Source organism: Eurytemora carolleeae, unplaced genomic scaffold (genome assembly GCF_000591075.1).
Source record: "Eurytemora carolleeae unplaced genomic scaffold, Eaff_2.0 scaffold232, whole genome shotgun sequence".
In the NCBI taxonomy this organism is placed as follows: domain Eukaryota; kingdom Metazoa; phylum Arthropoda; class Copepoda; order Calanoida; family Temoridae; genus Eurytemora; species Eurytemora carolleeae.
In genome coordinates this window covers 220,797-241,467 of record NW_019397021.1, presented here as the reverse complement: position 1 = coordinate 241,467, position 20,671 = coordinate 220,797, and the positions used below count along the sequence as shown (strand labels likewise).

Sequence of the window (20,671 nt, the reverse complement as noted above, 5' to 3'; positions counted from 1 at the left end):
AAATAGCTCTGTATATGTATACACTCTTATGAGCTGTAGTAGAATATAGCTCTGTATATGTATACACTCTATGAACTTTAGTGTAGTAGAATATAGCTCTGTATATGTATACACTCTTATGAATTGTAGTAGAATATAGCTCTGTATATGTATACACTCTATGAATTGAAGGGAGTAGATCAGATGCCTAGACTTGAAGCTATAAATCAGTAGATGTTGTCTACATATAACTATTTCAACAGATTCATGAAAATATGTACACACCCATTAGGGGTACATTTGGCCCACATTTAGGGGCATTAGGGGTATAAAGGATTAGTTAACGGGGTGTGGGGGAGTGCAGGTTCAACTAATTATTGTAATTGATAATTTGTACTTCTATGTTTATTCTGATCCTCCAAATTTTGTGTTAGTATTGCTAAAAAAAATTTACACTCGTAAAAATAATTGTTAGTAGTAAAAAGGTTTAATAATTAATAAAATGGAAACAATCTTTAAACTTTAATATTGCTTTATTGACGGTTTCATTAGAAGAGCTTATTTGCTGTTGATAATATTTTTTTTAAATCTTTGATAATAATTTGCACCTCTACATTTTAGCAAGCAATCTAATTGGTTGAAAATGAAAATGTGTAAAAGTCAATATAAGCGCGCAAACTGAAGTCAATATAAGCGCACAAAACCGTGAATTAAAAAGAATTCTTATTTAACGGAACCTATCATCGTTATTTTTCTTTTACCAAGAGTATGATTAAGCTGAGGCTCTATGAAGGCGAAATATCGTAAAGATATATATTTCTGTGTACAGGGATCTGAATCCGATCAACATTACTTTGATTGCTAGTTTTGAGTTGACCAATTTTAATCTTTGTTAGCAAACAACTTTATTTTTGTTCTAATGTACTAATGTTTTTTTGGGACAAATGTTTTTTTGTTAGGGCTAACTGTATTTGAACTACCTGTATTAGGACTACCTGTATTAAAACTACCTTTATTAAGACTACCTGTATTTGGACTACCTTTATTATGACTAATACCTGTATTTGAACTCCCTGAATTAGGACTACCTGTATCTAAACTACCCTTATTAGGACTACCTGTATTTAAACTACCTTTATTAGGACTACCTATATTTTAACTACCTTTACTAGGACTACTTGTTTTGAACTACCTTTTTATTAGGAATACCAGTATTTAAACTACCCTTATTAAGACTCCCTGTATTTAAACTACCTTTATTAGGACTACCAGTATTTAAACTACCCTTATTAGGACTACCTGTATTTAAACTACCTTTATTAGGACTACCTATATTTTAACTACCTTCACTAGCACTACTTGTTTTGAACTACCTTTATTAGGACTACCATTATTTAAACTACCCTTATTAGGACTACCTGTATTTAAACTACCTTCACTAGGACTACTTGTTTTGAACTATCTTTATTAGGACTACCAGTATTCAAACTACCCTTATTAGGACTACCTGTATTTAAACTAACTTTATTAGGACTACCTATATTTTAACTACCTTTACTAGGACTACTTGTTTTGAACTACCTTTATTAGGACTACCAGTTTTTAAACTACCCTTATTAGGACTACCTGTATTTAAACTTCCTCTATTAGGACTACCTGTATTTAAACTTCCTTTATTAGGACTATACCTGTATTTAAACTTCCTTTATTAGGACTGTAATTAAACTATCTTTATTAGGACTACCCGTTTTAGAACTACCTGTATTAGGACTACCTGTATTTAAACCACCTTTATTAGGACTACCCGTATTTAAACTTCCTTCATTAGGACTACCTGTATTTAAACTACCTTTATTAGGACTACCTGTATTTAAACTTCCTTTATTAGGACTACCCGTATTAGAACTACCTGTATCAGGACTACCTGTATTTAAACTATCTTTATTAAGACTACCTGTATTTTAACTATCTTTATTAGGACTACCTGTATTTTAACTACCTTTATTAGGACTACCTGTATTTAAACTATCTTTATTAAGACTACCTGTATTTTAACTATCTTTATTAGGACTACCTGTATTTAAACTATCTTTATTAAGACTACCTGTATTTTAACTATCTTTATTAGGACTACCTGTATTTTAACTATCTTTATTAGGACTACCTGTATTTTAACTATCTTTATTAGGACTACCTGTATTTTAACTATCTTTATTAGGACTACCTGTATTTAAACTTCCTTTTTTAGGACTGTATTCAAACTACCTGTATTAGGACTACCTGTATTTAAACTCCACAATGTAAAGTATAGAACGATGTGTATGTGAACATTTTGTGAATCCTAAATGAGCGACGTTGTTATTTCAAATGAACTTCCGTTTAAAGTACTCTCCGATTAACACAGGTGCTTTTTTAACCTTTATCTGATAGATAATGTTAAACGTTAATTCTGAGAATTTTAAATAGTATCAGCAGAGGATTTGCGCAACTCTCTTCAGTACAGAAACCATGAATGAAAATAGTATTTTATTAAAGAGTTAAACGTGGATATCTCATTCGTTCTTGACCAGACAATGCTTTTAAAGGTACTGTTGTAAATCGGACATGCCACTTTATAAATTGAAATAACGACTACAGGCTCTTCAACAGTGACTTCTTAATAAGAAATTCTCAATACATTACTTTGAGCAAAATATCTGCCAGAAAACAATCTGATATTCTGATGTCCTGATGTTCTGATATTCTGAAATTCTGATATTCTGATATTCTGATATTCAGATATTCTGATATTCTGATATTCTGATATTCTGAAATTCTGATATTCTGATATTCTGATATTTTGATATTCTGATATTCTGATATTCTGATATTCTGATATTCTGATATTCTGATATTCTGATATTCTGATATTTTGATATTTTGATATTCTGATATTATGTTATTCTGATATTCTGATGTTCTGATATTCTGATATTCTGATATTCTGATATTCTGATATTTTGATATTCTGATATTATGATATTCTGATATTCTGATATTCTGATATGAATTAATCTGTTGTTTTTTGTTTAAAACTAAAATACATGAATGAATTAATATTTCTGAATTGACGCAGGGAACACATATTCTATAGAATTAAAACTATGAAAGACTGGAGCATGCAGACTAAGCAGTTAGATCCGTTTCCCAGCAAGCTGTGTTTTTAGATCACAATCTGACCCATTATAATCAAACTTTTCGTTTTATCTCTAATTCATATTTTTTTGTTGGCGGGCGCGTTTTAAACGAAAAGTAATTATTTAATTATAGACCGAAATGCGTATGAATTAAACTCGAAGAAACATATCGTGTTCTGATTAGTCTAGGGTGGAGGAGTGACATCAAAGTTTTATTTGTGAATTCTATTATTATTATTATCTACAAAAATTGGATTTTTTAGTGCTGGGGTTTCTNGGGGAGGGGGGGCTTGCATATTTAATTACTTTGTACAGGACGGCCTGTACAGCCTGTACAGGATACATGTCTATACTGCATTGATTATCATATTTATATACGTTGTACACTAGATACTAGTCTTATTCCAATTTTATTTTATTTTCTCCAAATGTAAATCCTGCAAACATCGATGTAAACTGTACAGTCAGTGTACATTGAACAGTCAGTGTACACTGAGTCCGAAATTTAAAAGAGTATTGTTGAACGAAACTCCCGAATTTCCTTTTGGGGTCTACCTTTGGTAGATTTTGTTTAAAGAGATTAGAAAAAAATCGAGAATATGAAGAAAACAAATAAAATAACATTTATTAACAAAAATGCCTAACCCCATTCGTGAAACCCGGGTTTCAAAACTGGTTTTCATAACGATACCATGTCTTAAGTTTTGGGCTCTGCTACCATGTGTACACTGTACACTGAACATTGTGTACAATTTATATACAATTAATATGCCAGAAAATTTGAAACGTGCCTTGCCCTGTTTAACCTTTTAAATCTTTAAAGACTTTTTAACAAAACCCAAAGTAAGAATTTTAGAAATATTTTTAAAATGTGCATAATGTAAACATTGATTGTATTGATGTACTGCAGTGTGTGCAGTACACTTTAATTACATTGTAAATCAGTCCTCAAGTTCAACTAACATAAAAAGACCATTTAGAGTCATAAAGCTAACATAAAGGGTTCCTTGGGTTTATATTGATCTACCAGGGGTTGTAATCTGGCAGCACATTCATCCATCCACGCTTCATTCATACTGAGAAGAGGGTTGACAAGATTCCAGCTGCCTATGGGCTTCTTAGGCCTGAGAATATAGAGTGCAGGAATTCTTCTGATAAAATGGAATGAGGCCCGGGTGCCATACTGATAGGAAACATCACACTCATTGCTTCCTAACAACATCTGTAAGCCCGAATTGGATACCTATAGCTGGCAACCATAGACTCCCCCTGCTTGTCCACCATTCCTCTCTTAAAAATTATTAGAAAATTGATGCAGGATTTTCAAAGCAACATGGATCTATATATCTGTGTATTCTGTACAAATATGCGCATTTTTTCTTATTCCTCAAACCTTTCAAGCCTTGTATTTAAATTAAGTTGGTTAGTATTATGTAGATATAAACGGTAAATAATTATAATAATACTAATAATAATAATTTCAGTAACATATCTAACGTTAAACAAATCATATTGAACTTTTGCCAACATTTCTGCATTTCTGCACTTACGCCAACAGGCTTCGGAATTAACAGTTTTTGGCCTGTTTTTCATCAAGCTTAGACTTTCGATCCCAATTTGACCGATTAAACATAATTCTTTAGTTTCTTTTGTTTTACAATTTATTGTCGTTGGATGCGTTTTAAATAAAAAAGGAAAACTGTCAGCTCAGTAAATTTGGAGGTTGTTGAATTAGGACCAAACCACGGTTCAATTCAAATTGAAGAAAACGAACGTATTTCACTCTGGTGAGATACTTTTCATTCTGTTTGATACTTTTTTCGATGATTTGTTATCTTAAGACACAAATTTTTTGCAAGGTGCAAAGTTAAAACAAGGATTAGCAGTGGATTCTCAAACTAGTTTTTAACCCTCTCTCATAATATTCGAACCGAGCAACATTAATAAATTTAATGGGATGGAAAAAACTACATTTTTCTTCTCACATAGTTGAAAAATTCTGGCATAGTCCCTTTTTAGGCTCAAACCCTTGAAAATACCTACCCTGGTGGTGAGGGGGGGGGTTGCTCCAGGCGCTAGAAATTAGAATATTCAGCTAAATATCCAACATTATATATACAGGGTGTACAGTGCAGAATACATTCATTATCATACAGGGTGTAAATAGAGAACAAATACTAATAAGAGTGTTTAAACGAAAAATGTCGCCTTCCTATTCCACAGTTCTTTGGGTCCCATGCACTGTGTTACCTGTGTAAGACACAAAAGTAAACGTATAATATCAAACATTGAAATAATCGTTTTAAAACATGCGAGTCAATCATTTTTCCATGAGTCAATCAGAGTTAAATTATGAAAACAATAATAAACGTTTAAATAACATCCCTTTCAGAAGCGACATGATATATCCCTTATATCTCCAATGTACTCCTGACTTCTAGAATATATTCCCCATGACTCTGACTTCTATAATATATTCCCAATGTACTCCTGACTTCTAGAATATATTCCCTATGTACTCCTGACTTCTAGAATATATTCCCAATGTACTCCTGACTCCTAGAATATATTCCCAATATACTCCTGACTCCTAGAATATATTTCCAATGTACTCCTAACTCCTAGAATACATTCCCAATATACTCCTGGCTTCCTGGAATATATTCCCAATGTACTCCTGGCTCCCTGGAATATATTCCCAATGTAATCCTGACTCTTAGAATATATTCCCAATGTACTCCTAACTCCTAGAATACATTCCCAATGTACTCCAGGCTCCCTGGAATATATTCCCAATGTACTCCTTGCTCCTTGGAATATATTCCCAATGTACTCCTGGCTCCCTGGAATATATTCCCAATGTACTCCTAACTCCTAGAATATATTCCCAATGAACTCCGGTCCTAAACCTGTGAATATTAAGTATAAACTGTTTCACAGTTTAATATATTCTTCTCAAATCTCTCTCTGTATTCTGTAGTGACCTGACCTGACAGGAAAGGAAGCTAATTGAACAATAGTTTGTCCTTCCCCTGCCCTTTACATACAGTGAGTCCCAATTTATAAGCAAGAGTTTGGTGTCTAAAGTGTACACTGTAAATATTTACATTGTACAGTGTTACTGTCTATTGTGAACTCTGGAAAGTGTACCGTGCTACACTGTGTTGTACTATGTACTCTATCTATAACTTTATATTCATTGTTTATGTGTTATTTTTGCTATCTGTGTGTGCTATGTACTGTGTACTGTATAAACCTAAGTTGAACTGTAAAAGTATGTGTGAGCACAGAGTTACTAACTGATATGACCTAAAATGGCACATTATACACCATTAGAATGAATAATAAGTACTCGTTACTGGAACCCTTCAAAATATAAAGATAAAGATCTAAGCATAGAGTCCACACAGGAAATATATTATTAAGCTTTTTATCATCTTAGACCATAAACAGAGAAGCAGGGGTGGACACAAGGCTAGGGGAAACAGCATCTAGAGGTTTAGGCTATTTTATCGTAATATAGAGACATTTCATACCCTTATACAGATCTTTTTTCGGCTTGAAAGAGTTATTTTCACTTTCTTTTAGGACAAAATCTCGTCTAATGAAGAACAACATTTTTGTCTAACAGGGATGGTTTCTCGTCTAACAGGGACAGTTTTTGTCTAATAGAGACAGTTTTCGTCTAATAGAGACAGTTTTCGTCTAACAAGGACAGGTTTCGTCTAATAGGGACAGTTATTGTCTAAAAGGGACAGTTTATGTCTAGTAGGGACAGTTTTTGTCTAAAAGGGACAATTTATGCTTAGTGGGGACAGTTTTTGTCTAACAGGGACAGTTTTCGTCTAACAGGGACAATGTTCGTCTAAAAGGGACAATTTTCGTCTAATAGGGACAATTTTCGTCTTGTAGGGACAATTTCTCTTCTTATAGGGACAGTTTTCGTCTAATAGGGATAATTTTTGTCTAACAGGGACAGTTTTCGTGTACCAGGGACAGTTTTTGTCTAGTAGGGATAGTTTTCGTCTAATAGGGACAATTTTCGTTTAGAAGGGACAATTTCTCTTCTTATAGAGATATTCTTTACCCGTTTATCGTGGCTTGAAGTAGATTTTTCGTTTTAATAAAGGGACATTTTCTCGTTTAATCATTAGGACAGTTTATGCATTAGCTAAAGTATTTTTACCCCTCCAGTGACTTATTAGCTGTTTATAGGGGACATTTTATCGTATAAGAGAAATATAAATTTTCTTGCCTAATAGGACATTTGGTCGCGTTACAAGACATTTTTTACATTTTAATTTCTTTTGATATTGAAACTTAAAAGCAGATGTTTGTATTGCTAGAAGTAATTATTCTTTTAAATAGATCAAATAGTATAGTATCCACATTGACAACAATTTTTATTGTTAAGGGTTTTTAAAAAATGTAACATTTCTTTTTAACAAAAAAGAAACTTTTAAATAACCATTTTAACTACTGTTTTAGTGTTCAGTGTGCATTAAAGTTTTTGAACAAAAATGTACTCTCAAATTAAGAAAGTTCCACACTTTTCTTGAATATATTTTGTTTCGAGCTGTACAATATTATATCATGCATACGTACATTCCTTGATATTCTATGAAAATGGTGATTCTAGGAATGAACAAGTGTATTTCAAACTAATTTGAAAAGTCGTTATAATTTTTAAGTTAATGCTTGAATAACTTATAAAAGAAAAAGACCTGGTGAAATTGTGTCTTGAAATCTTTAAACTTTTTGGTTTAAAGGGAAACTAAATTTAAAATGGTTTAACAATTCCGAAAAGTAATTTTTCTTTAAAAACCTCCAACACCAAAAAGAACTAAACACACATATGAAAATATATTTTTGTATTTAATATTGCTTTATATTTTTGTTTTTAATATTGCTTATATCTTTGCAACCTGATGTTGTAGCACAGTTATAATTCAAACTTCTGCGAAATCCAATTGTAGAAGTTTGAAACATCAACGGTTTACACACTAACAGGTTTCAATGGAACTGGATTAAAAAAGAGTTTGAGGCAAGTGACTTTGTTTATTTACACCCCGGCCCAGTATATTTATAGATTTTTTTAGATTTTTCGAAAAAAACAAGAATGGTCAAACTGATTAAGAGTATTGTGTCATCACCACGGACTAACCTGGAGATGCATTTGGTTTGTTCTATATGAATTCGATTATGTTTACATCTAGCTATAATTCAACATGCTCCGAACCTACAAAGTTGTCAATTTCTACTTTTTTGTTTAAAACGTATATGCCGACAAAAATGTACGAAAGAGAAAAGACGAAAAAATTATGTAAAATAGATCAAATTGGGATCAAAAATCACCGTTCTCTGGGATGTGTCTCATACTGTATAATGTACGGTCACCTACACACTTAAAGAGAGAGATCGGCTAGACAGGGTAGTTGAGCTGAGAGTGCAGTATTGGAGAGAGATTTTTCAGAATTCATTGGAGACAAATTAGACGTTCTTACGGTGTATAATTGTTTAGCAAGAGTGCAAATTCAATCTTTAAAATCCTCCTGGATTATCCATTCTTGAGGGATCCTCCTGGATTATCCATTCTAGAGAGATCCTCCTGGATTATCCATTCTAGAGGGATCCTCCTGTCTTTTTAAACCCACTACTTTTATACAAAATTGTATATATATTAATTTTCGTATAAATTTGACACAGTTGTATATCAATTTCTCGAGATAGGAACACCCTGAATAATCTAAGTGTTCTGAAACACCCTGAATAATCTAAGTGTTCTGAACCACCCTGAATAGTCTAAGTGTTCTGAAACACCCTGAATAATCTAAATGTTCTGAACCACCCTGAATAGTCTAAGTGTTCTGAAACACCCTGAATAATCCAAGTGTTCTGAAACATCCTGAATAATCTAAGTGTTCTGAAATACCCTGAATAATCCAAGTGTTCTGAAACACCCTGAATAATCTAAGTGTTCCGAAACAGCCTGAATAATCTAAGTGGTTTGAAACATCTTGAATAATCTAAGTGTTCTAAAACACCTTGAATAATCTAAGTGTTCTAAAACATCCTGAATACTCTAAGTGTTCTGAAACACCCTGAATAATCTGAGTGTTCTGAAGCATTCTGAATGATCTAAGTGTTCTGAAACACTCTGAATAATCTAAGTGTTCTGAAACACCCTGAATAATCTAAGTGTTCTGAAACACTTATCTCCACATATATAAATAAGTTAAATTTGTTTGTCTGTTTGTTTGGATGTCTAAACATAGATCAGGAACTCCTTGACTGACCGATTTTCCTCGTTTTTTTTTTTGGAAAAAACGGTAGACTCAATGAATGCTGTTAGTTTAGTTTCAAAATTATAGGTTGACTTTTACAGATAAAGTTTTTTTGGCAGACAAAGCTGGGTACCCGAGCTAGTATTTTATATAATACGATAAACTCAAGGATATTTTATTAATAAAATTAACTACCAATTTCTTCTAGAAACTTTGTTATTTTGTCGTTTTGTATCATCCCGCACGCACGATTCAATTTACGAAAACATTGTATTCGGGGTTATCTTTGATTTCTACAAAATTTCTAAACAAACTATCAAAAGACAAGATTATTTAAAAATCTATCTTTAATTCCAAATTAATCTGTAATTAAGTGTAAAAATTTAGTTAATCCGGTAAAATTTAACTGTTTTAAATGGATTTTTGTAACATTTGATTATTTTTAAAATCTGATTTTTCAGTTAAACATGTAAAAAAACTACTTTTGCATATGTAATATCTTTTATCACTGCTGATCTTTTTTCTGAAAACAAGCATAACTTTTTTTACATGTATACGTCTGATATCTTTTCTTAAAATTTGCTTTTGTTTACAAATGTGACGACATAGTTTCAGTAGAAGTAAATATTACCATTTACTGATAGTGCTGATTGAAGGATTCATAACTCTAATTGGATATTGAGATAGATAGAAAGATATTTGTTAACGCCATACTATTTCTAATTGGTTCAGAATAGACAACAAACACAAGACTGAACACTGATTGGATCAGGCGCTAATGGACTCGACATACCGGAGTATACAATGCACAATTGCAAAAAAAGATTATCGCAATAAAAAAGAAAAGAAAAGAAAAAAACGAATTTATCAGAAATATAGAAGTCTAAAATCAGACTTACGAAATTACAGCCAAGGGAAAGATAAAACTGAACTAAAAAAGGTTGGAGGTGGGGAGGGGAACTGCAGCGAATTTTTCTAAGACGTTTTATCCTGAAATGTAGCAGACCAATGTTGTTGTTTACAAAGCACAAGAAAACATCTAGAATATTTAACCCACAAAAACTAAACTAAACTATCTGATGAAATTCCTTAAGCTAAATTCTAAACTTAGTGTAAATCAATTAGCCAAAAATCTTGCCAGAGCTGTGAACTTTTGAATGTTAGATATTGAGATTAAGGCTTGATCCACTCTTTTTCTTAATTTCGAGATTAAATAATGCTTGATATTCTCTTGTTATCAATCCCAGATTGATTAACCGATCGGGATTAAGGATATCCCATTCTAAAGTTTTCAGCTCAGGCTACATTTGTTGCACAACACTTGCTGGGTCGATTCTACAGAGGTAGTCCAGACTGGACAGTACGACTGAATGCATATGCATACAGTACATGTTGTACCGGCTCGGATCACACTTTTAAATTGGATTGAGTTGTTAAAGGGATGATCAGCGTAATGTTTAAGTTGTTAAAGGGACGGTCAGCGTAATGTTTAAGTTGTTAAAGGGACGGTCAGCGTAATGTTTAAGTTGTTAAAGGGACGGTCAGCGTAATGTTTAAGTTGTTAAAGGGACGGTCAGCGTAATGTTTAAGTTGTTAAAGGGACGGTCAGCGTAATGTTTAAGTTGTTAAAGGGACGGTCAGCCTAATGTGTAAGTGACCTTCAAAGAGTGGAATCTCGATGATTAGTCAAAGGTTAAAACATTGGGAACACTGGGAAGTGGAAATGTCTCTCGTTTAATGAGCAACGGGGATGGTTTTTGACCTGTTCCTAAGTATTGAAAAATGTTTTTAGTTTTTTAGCTTTAAAAAGCTTCTCAAAATTAGATGCTTTAGATGTTTTTTTACGCGTTGCAAAGTTTTGACTTGAATAAGATCAATTAGCCTCGAAAATTAATCATGTAATAATACCAAACTTAAGGAGAACAATATTTTGACACGTTTAAAAGCTTAAATTTAAAGATCAAATAGTATTCCAAACTAGCCTTAGAGGGCGCTTCGCGCCCATCTTCTAAATTAATTGTGAACATGTTCTCTTTGTGTAAATCGTAAAACAAAACAAAAATAATTCGCGGATTTTCACAAAAAATTTCGTGGATTTTCAAAATTTTCAAAAATTTAATGAAGATCGAATTTTGATGGAGACAAATATTTGAAATTTTGATCATTCATAAACCTTCCCTGGGGCTCCATGAGGTCCCACAAAAATTTTGGGCCCGATCGGTTCAGCCGTTTTGACGTTTATTGGATACAAACAAACAGACAGACAAACAGACAGACAAGCCAAATTTATATATAGATAGAAGTTTCTTAATTAACATTTTTTTATTTACTTCTGATGAAGTAAACAATTTTAGCAAATATAATAAAATATATCATTTTCTTTTATATTATCAGAATTAAGAACTTTTGTGAATCTTGAAATCAAGCATTGATCTCTTAACTTAAAGGGACTGTAAAGGAAAAATGAAAGAAGGATGAAACCGAGAATCTCAGGAGTTGATCGAGAGTGCTATCTGATGTTTCTGTCTAGAGAAATTGATATGAAACTGTGTCAAAATTATACCAAAAAGTATATGTGTATTGTGTAAGATTTCGTATAAGATTCGTAGACTTAAACAGATCATATTCAACAAATACACAAACGAAAATATCCCAGAGGAGCCTGAAAAACTCAGACTTGCTCCTTTTATTATTTGAAATTAGTAATTTTTCATGTTTAATACATATAATTGATAATATTTTTTATACGTCCGGATCAAGTCAACAGAAATCCAACCAATGGCAGTGCAGTATTATTATCACGTGACCCATATACTTCACTGCAATTGGAGGGAGTTCTGGTCACGTGATACAGACGTACATCTTACATATACACGTTTTGTTTTTTTTACACAGTTTTACGTCAATTTCTCGAGTCAGGAACATTCGATAGATGTCTTATAGGTATCGTTCAACTCCCCAGATTCTCAGGTTTTAGCATATATCCCCTTTCATTTTTCCTTTACAGTCCCTTTAAGCAGATTTACGGATTAATATTCATTTGATCATTTATCCTTAGATTAAAAGGGCCCACATTGGATATCGAGATCCAGCGTTTAAGATTGACAATACTCCACAAAAATTTTCCAATCTCAGTCCAGATTATCAAAGATTTTATTCTTATCCATAACTGAATATTAAACATTATCTTTAAAGATTTGTCATAAAAAATCGTATTTTTAGCTCTTAATGTTCATTTTAAATAAATCTATTTCATTGTTTCTCAGAGAAAGGTTTAAAGGCACTACTACTATCAATCAATTATGGCACTCTTAAAGGGAACCAGCTCAATGTATAGCATGTCAAGTTCAAGTATAAATGTGCAAGTTACTATTACATTAAACCACAACTTGAAAAAAATCAATTGTATTGAATAAGCTAGAAGTGCAACTTGCAAGGATGTCTCATTCATCTTGGGTCAGAACCTTTGCACCATTTTGAATTGAAAATTTCAATTTCAATTATTTAAAAATTGCATATGAAATATAGGATTGATTGCAATTTTTGTACAACTGATTTAAAGAGAACTATATTTATCTATCATTAAGCAATTAAAAATAATGTTTTCGGTTAAAAAATGCAAGATTTTTATTTGGCCTGGAGTCCCAGGAGTCCCTGGAGTCCCTGGAGTCCCTGGAGTGCCCAACTCAGTAAAAGGGAGAAATTTATTTATTGAAGAATTACTGGTACAAAATTGCGCCCTTGTAACTCCTATTTTTTATTTTACAGCCGAGAGGGAAAAAGGCTAAATTGTTGATTTTAAAACTTGTTTTTTTTATCACTTGCTTTTACCTGGACTATAATAGGTATGTATTTGTATGTATTAAACAAATCAAATCTGCTGAAAAAATATATTATAATTCTATAAAATTTGTTTATTTCACATTAGCCATGGATTATCGTTAAACATAGTTATTAGAATATAATAATTTATGATTAAACTGCCTAATCTGCTAGAATTTTTTATAAAATATACTGCCTAATCTACTAGAATTTTATATTTACAAATATACTGCCTAATCTTCAAAAATTATATACATAAATAAACTGCCTAATCTGTTAGAATTTTATATATAAATAAACTATCTAACTTTTATATACAAATAAACTGCCTAATCTGCTAGAATAATATATATAAATATACTGCCTAATCTGCTAGGTTTTTATATATAAAAAAACTGCCTAATCTGCTACAATAATTTACATAAATATACTGCCTAATCTGCTAGAATAATAGATATAAATATACTGCCTAATCTGCTAGAATAATATATATAAATATACTGCCTAATCTCCTAGAATAATATATATAAATATACTGCCTAATCTGCGAGAATAATATATATAAATATACTGCCTAATCTGCTAGAATAATATATATAAATATACTGCCTAATCTGCTAGAATAATATATATAAATATACTGCCTAATCTGCTAGAATAATATATATAGATATACTGCCTAATCTGCTAGGTTTATATATATGAATAAATTGCCTAATCTGCTAGAATTATATGTAAATATACTGCCTAATCTGCTGGAATAATATATATAGATATACTGCCTAATCTGCTGGAATAATATATATAAATATACTGCCTAATCTGCTAGAATAATATATATAAATATACTGCCTAATCTGCTAGGTTTTTATATATAAATATACTGCCTAATCTGCTAGAACTATATATAAATATACTGCCTAATCTGCTAGAATTATATGTAAATATTCTGCCTAATCTGCTAGAATAGTACTTATAAATATACTGCCTAATCTGCTAGAATTTCGTATATAAATATACAGCATAATATGCTAGTTTTTTATATATAAATATACTACCTAATCTGCTAGAATAATATGCATAAATAAGCTGCCTAATCTGCTAGAACTATATATAAATAAACTGTCTAATCTGCTAGAATAATATATATAAATATACTGCCTAATATGCTAGTTTTTTATATATAAATAAACTGCCCAATCTGCTAGAATTATTAATCTGCTAGGTTTATGTATTAAATATATACTGACTAATCTGCTAGGTTTATGTATTAAATATATACTGACTAATCTGCTAGGTTTATGTATTAAATATATACTGACTAATCTGCTAAAACTATATAATATGCCATTTGAAATATAAGGAAATGTAGCCATGAAAATTATGTTCCAATTCTGAAGACCGGGTTGATTTTAAAGTGTCTCCCGACGTGGCATTAAGTTTTACGTTTACTTTTTGTAGCCCTGGACATTTCATATTACACTTTAGATCTTTAACGCACTTGTTTCTATAGTTAAAAAGCATTTATTAGCAGCAAAATCCTGATCATATTAGCTATGGGGTTTTCTGCAATCAATTAAGATTTTAAGTAAAAAATTCAAAACAAACACCACCTTAGAAAATCTTAGCATTGTTTGAGGGATTTACGAAAAGCACGATAATTTAATGTTTAATTAAACATCAGTTACTTTTATCATGTCTTTGCAGCGTAATTCAAGAAAATATGTTCTTTCCATTACTGATTTTAATTATAAACCTAGATACATTTTAACACGGCCTTCTTTAAATTTTAAATTGACAATTGTTGAGGCAAGAAAAATTTTTTAAAAGAGGTTTTACTACAGCAAATGAAAAACTATTATTATTATAAAGGTATAACACTGTTTAAACCTAACCACTCATAAATTAAGCAGTATATATACATACACATAATTATTGAAAACGGGAAACTGAGAAATTAAGAAATATTTCAAGAATTTGAGATAAACGCATAAAAATAGTAATGTAACACCGCCCATTTAGCCCCCTCGTTTTCTTCTCAATTTTACGATATATTTGCAACATTTCCCCCACAGAAAACACCAGACCCCCAATGATTAATATTTCCTCTAGATAAGGGGGTTCTTTTCCTACCTTTCGATTGGCGAGGTGTTGGGGAAGTATGTCTATGGGTAGAATCACTAACTAATGGTTTCACAGGTTATCTAGGTACCTAGAGAGGAGATGGGGTTCTATAGGCTTCCGGAGTAAAACTTCAAATTGTCCAGAACGGTATTCGAGAATTTTGTTCACATATGTTTTCTCCAGTCTGGCCGGAATTCATGAATTACCGTCGAACTTTTCCCTGGATTTTCGTCCGATTTCGTGGATTTTTTCGTAGATTTGACTGGGAAAGTTGGTGGTTTGGATGATGGTCGGGAAGGAAGAGCTACCTAGAATATCTCATCAGGCCATAAAAGATTGGTCTGAACGCAGAACTAAGGTTGCTAGCAATATTATTGCGCTAGAGTATATTTGCCTCTCTCAAGTGGGCCTGACCCGTCCCGGACAACTTTGTACCGAACCGACACCCATGTAGGCTGTAACTCCCCTCCGGGTGGTCCGGGCACACAGGGCAGAAACGTCGGTCCAGTATGATAAAGTTTGTCCAATGGGAGACGAGAGATGAGATATTGGGGAAATGTTTTCCCGAGTCATCCTGTAGAATATATTCATCATGGGTAGAATGTGATCAATTTTAGGGAAGGTTCAAGTTAGATTTATATAACACGATTATTTTAATTTCCAATTGTAGGAGAAAAGGATGGGTTGGGAGAGGGCTTCCAACATATATTTTAAACTCTTTTCTATTGTTTTTAAATATTCAAACCAAGGGGCTTTTTTCGAGAATTTGTTTTCAAAACCTGTTCAAAGCGATAATTTCGTATCATCTTTCTTTTTATATCAAATGTTTAAAGTCAAGATCAGATTATGAAAGGTTATTAAAATAATAAAACCACAAAATAACATAATTGACGTAAAAGTTAAAAAAGATTTAAACGCCGAATTTTTTTTATTATTGAACCAAATGAAAAATAGTTTTGCTGTACAAAAGTACATCATTACATTATACAAACATTTTTTTTAGAGTAAAAAAGCAGAAGTTCTGCGGTTTACTAATCCCAGACTAGGCCTATTACGGCTTGTGGTTGCTTAACCATGATATTGCAAATTCATTGTATACATATATTTAGAAAATGCAATTGATCGGGAAAAGATCTTAATATTTCGAACAATTTCCAAAAAAGTTCGATTTCTAAAAGTTGAAATTATTTGTTTATGTAAAACATGGTGAATAAGTTCTTAAATAAGACAAATATAATGTGCACTTTAAGATTAAAACGTTCTGTTATTATTATTATTATTATTNCTAATGATCAAAAGTTAACTGATAAATTTTGAAGCACTTTTCTTACGTGCACTAATTTTTAGAAAAATAATTAGATTTACTTCGTTGTAAAAATTATTCTATTATGTTTATTTATTTAGGGAAAGGAAACTGGAAGGATCAAGCAGTAAAAACAGTGCAGTACAGTGAACTTCAGTACAAAATAAAAGCTGTACAGTACAACTCATATCAGTACAGTACAGCAAGAGTACTAATAATAATTCTAACTGCGAAATAATTAAAATAAGGTAATCATCATTAAACTAATCTATTAAATAAATAATTAAAAAATTGTAAAATTGTATTATAGCTTCGTTTTGAATATAAATCAAACAAATATGTTCATACATTAATTACCTTTTTATGATTTATATGAAGGGTGTCCCACGAAACATGACAATTGGGGAATCATTTTGAATGTCTTCTTCAATATACTGTATTAGATATTGAAAACTTTTTGCAGTTTATTTCGTTAACAAATCTTTTACTCCAATATATTTGACTTTGAAATCAATTTTACTGTAAGATGACTCCCATACAATATTTTTTATTATTATCTTTGGTATCAAACAATTAAAAAAATTATGGAAGAAAACATTTTAAACCATTCACTACCTGTCATGTTTCGTGGGACACCCTGTATTAAAACATTAAATCATAATTCATGAGTCAATCAACAATATATTTTTATCGTCACTAATTTAAATTATTGAATTTAGGCTAGTTTTTTTTGTTTACTTCTATTATACTTTGCTTGTCTGTCTGTTTGTTCGTTTGCCTCCAATAAACGTCAAAACGTCTGAACCAACCGGGTCCAAATTTTTTGAGGAAATTCACAAGATCCAAGGGAAGGTTTAGAGAAAGGCTTTAGTTACATAAATTTGTCTCAAAAATATTTATAATATTTAGAACAGAATATTGAAATCCACGAAAAAAAATAATAAATCCTCGAAATTTGTTGTTTGCATTTTAAATTGAACGAAGAGAAAATGGTTAGAGATAGAGCCACAATTAAAAATTTAAAAAGAAGCGGCCTTAAAGCCTAGATTATATTTAAAACATAAGAATGTGTAAGCATTTATAGAAAAAGTAAATATTTCAGTTTGAAAGAATAAATGGGTTTTACTTCCGCTGTTTTTATTTTTGTTTTCAGATTTTCTTCTTTTTTCAAATAAATATTCTACCGCTCTCCTTCACAGTAACTTTATCTTCTGTAGAGGGAGGGAGAGGGGTTTGGTGAGGGGGAGGGGGGTATTGTGAGGGCATAAATTATTCTTCAGTTAAAAAAACTGCATATATGTAAAGGATGAAAAAAACTAAATAATTCACTAAACAGAATGATTGTGTCAATATTGGTACAACATTGTGACCTCGTAGCTCCTATAGTTTTGATTTTATGCTCAATATAATTTGAACAAAATTATTTGGATAAATATTATAAGTTAAAAACAGTTTGTCTCTAGGAATACACAGTTTATAGGAACTCTATTTATCTAGCAGTTTGTCTCTAGAAACATATAGTTTATAGGAACTCTATTTTTCAAGCAGTTTGTCTCTAGGAATATACAGTTTATAGGAACTCTATTTTTCTATCAGTTTGTCTCTAGAAATATATAGTTTATAGGAACTCTATTTTTCTAGCAGTTTGTCTCTAGAAATATACGGTTTATGGGAACTCTATTTTTCTATCAGTTTGTCTCTAGAAATATACAGTTTATAGGAACTCTATTTTTCTTTCAGTTTGTCTCTAGAAATATACAGTTTATAGGAACTCTATTTTTCTAGCAGTTTGTCTCTTGGAATATATAGTTTATAGGAACTCTATTTATCTAGCAGTTTGTCTCTAGGAGTATACAGTTTATAGGAACTCTATTTTTCTAGCAGTTTGTCTCTAGAAATATATGGTTTATAGGAACTCTATTTTTCTTTCAGTTTGTCTCTAGGAATATACAGTTTATAGGAACTCTATTTTTCTTTCAGTTTGTCTCTAGGAATATACGGTTTATAGGAACTCTATTTTTCTTTCAGTTTGTCTCTAGGAATATACGGTTTATAGGAACTCTATTTTTCTTTCAGTTTGTCTCTAGGAATATACGGTTTATAGGAACTCTATTTTTCTTTCAGTTTGTCTCTAGGAATATACGGTTTATAGGAACTCTATTTTTCTTTCAGTTTGTCTCTAGGAATATACGGTTTATAGGAACTCTATTTTTCTTTCAGTTTGTCTCTAGGAATATACGGTTTATAGGAACTCTATTTTTCTTTCAGTTTGTCTCTAGGAATATACGGTTTATAGGAACTCTATTTTTCTTTCAGTTTGTCTCTAGGAATATACGGTTTATAGGAACTCTATTTTTCTTTCAGTTTGTCTCTAGGAATATACGGTTTATAGGAACTCTATTTTTCTTTCAGTTTGTCTCTAGGAATATACGGTTTATAGGAACTCTATTTTTCTTTCAGTTTGTCTCTAGGAATATACGGTTTATAGGAACTCTATTTTTCTTTCAGTTTGTCTCTAGGAATATACGGTTTATAGGAACTCTATTTTTCTTTCAGTTTGTCTCTAGGAATATACGGTTTATAGGAACTCTATTTTTCTTTCAGTTTGTCTCTAGGAATATACGGTTTATAGGAACTCTATTTTTCTTTCAGTTTGTCTCTAGGAATATACGGTTTATAGGAACTCTATTTNATTGTGCACCAGTATCCATGTATTCCTGTAGATACTGTATCCGTCCTATCATGGTATCCTAGTACTGCATTGTGCACCAGTATCCATGTAGGGGTTAGATGCTTTAATCTTTCAAGCCGAGATTAATTTTCCGCATCCAAGATTTATTCGATATTTTTCATATTTTGAAATATTTACAGTCTGCGGACATAAACAATTTGAAGGCCTCTGAAGATGCCTATAAAAATACATATTTATACAAAGATATAAATATGTATGTAAATATAGCTGGATATGTATGTAAAAATAAATATGTATAGCTATAAAATATTTCAAAAAAAGTTAAATACTTGATTTCTTATTCAAATTTAAAAAATTTTAGATTGGTAAATCAGTTTATCCTATTTTCATTTTACAAATCAACCTACTCAATTTTAGATTGGTAAATCAGTTTATCCTATTTTTATTATACAAATCAACCTACTCAATTTGGAACTTTTAAACCAAGCTAAAACATTCCCGTAGTTCTACTTTGTTGCTCAAACAAATCGGTCTTGGGTTTCATGCGTTATGATCGGACATACAAACAGATAAGCAGACCAAATGCAGAAAATGGATTTTAGACTTTAGGGTGCTGTAAGCGTAATTTCAAGTGACCCTCCAATGTATAGAAGAAGGCAATGCCCGATTCACAACGGTACCATAGAATAATAACAAACTATTTTCAATTGTGATTGACTGCAAAAGTGACTTGCGCTAATGTTCTACAGGAAAACATATAGGAATTATTACAATTAAACAACTAACCTTCTACAACATTGACCAGACAAATGCTATCAAGGCACTATTGTGAATCGGGATTTGCTATCCCAGCATGGATGGTCACTAGAATACCGCGTACAGTCCCTGTTAAAGCAAAGTTCTTGTATCAAGTTTGTGCATTCATTATAAAACCTTGTCTTTAATTAATCAATGTTGGTGTTCCCTCCTCGTTGCATCTTTGCAAATTTTTAATTGGCAAACTTGAAACTTTCCCCTTGCAAGATATTTGATATTTATTTCAGTTTCTTTTCATTGATTAGCTGGGAGGGGGGGGGGGGGGTTCGAAGAAAGGTTGGTAGGAAGGATAAAGGTTTGAAAGAATGAATAAGGTTTGGAAGAATGGAAAAGGTTTGGAAGAATGGGGAAGATTTGGAAGGATGGAGAAGGATTGGAAGGATGGAGAAGGATTGGATGGACGGGTAAGAGTTGGAAGAATGGAGAAGGGTTTGGAAGGACGGAGAAGGTTTTGAAGGATGCAGATAGGGTGGAA

General features: G+C 31.7%; 1 protein-coding gene across 1 annotated transcript in view; it reads right to left on the bottom strand.

Annotated features, from left to right (window-relative positions):
- Nucleotides 1-15,738, bottom strand: part of LOC111711186 (homeotic protein antennapedia) — a 25,924-nt gene extending 10,186 nt beyond the window's left edge. The window contains exon 1 of the mRNA XM_023485468.1: nucleotides 15,395-15,738. The gene's annotated coding sequence lies outside the window, so the exon portion shown is untranslated. The remainder of the gene's footprint in view (nucleotides 1-15,394) is intronic.
- Between the last annotated feature and the right edge of the window lie 4,933 nt (nucleotides 15,739-20,671).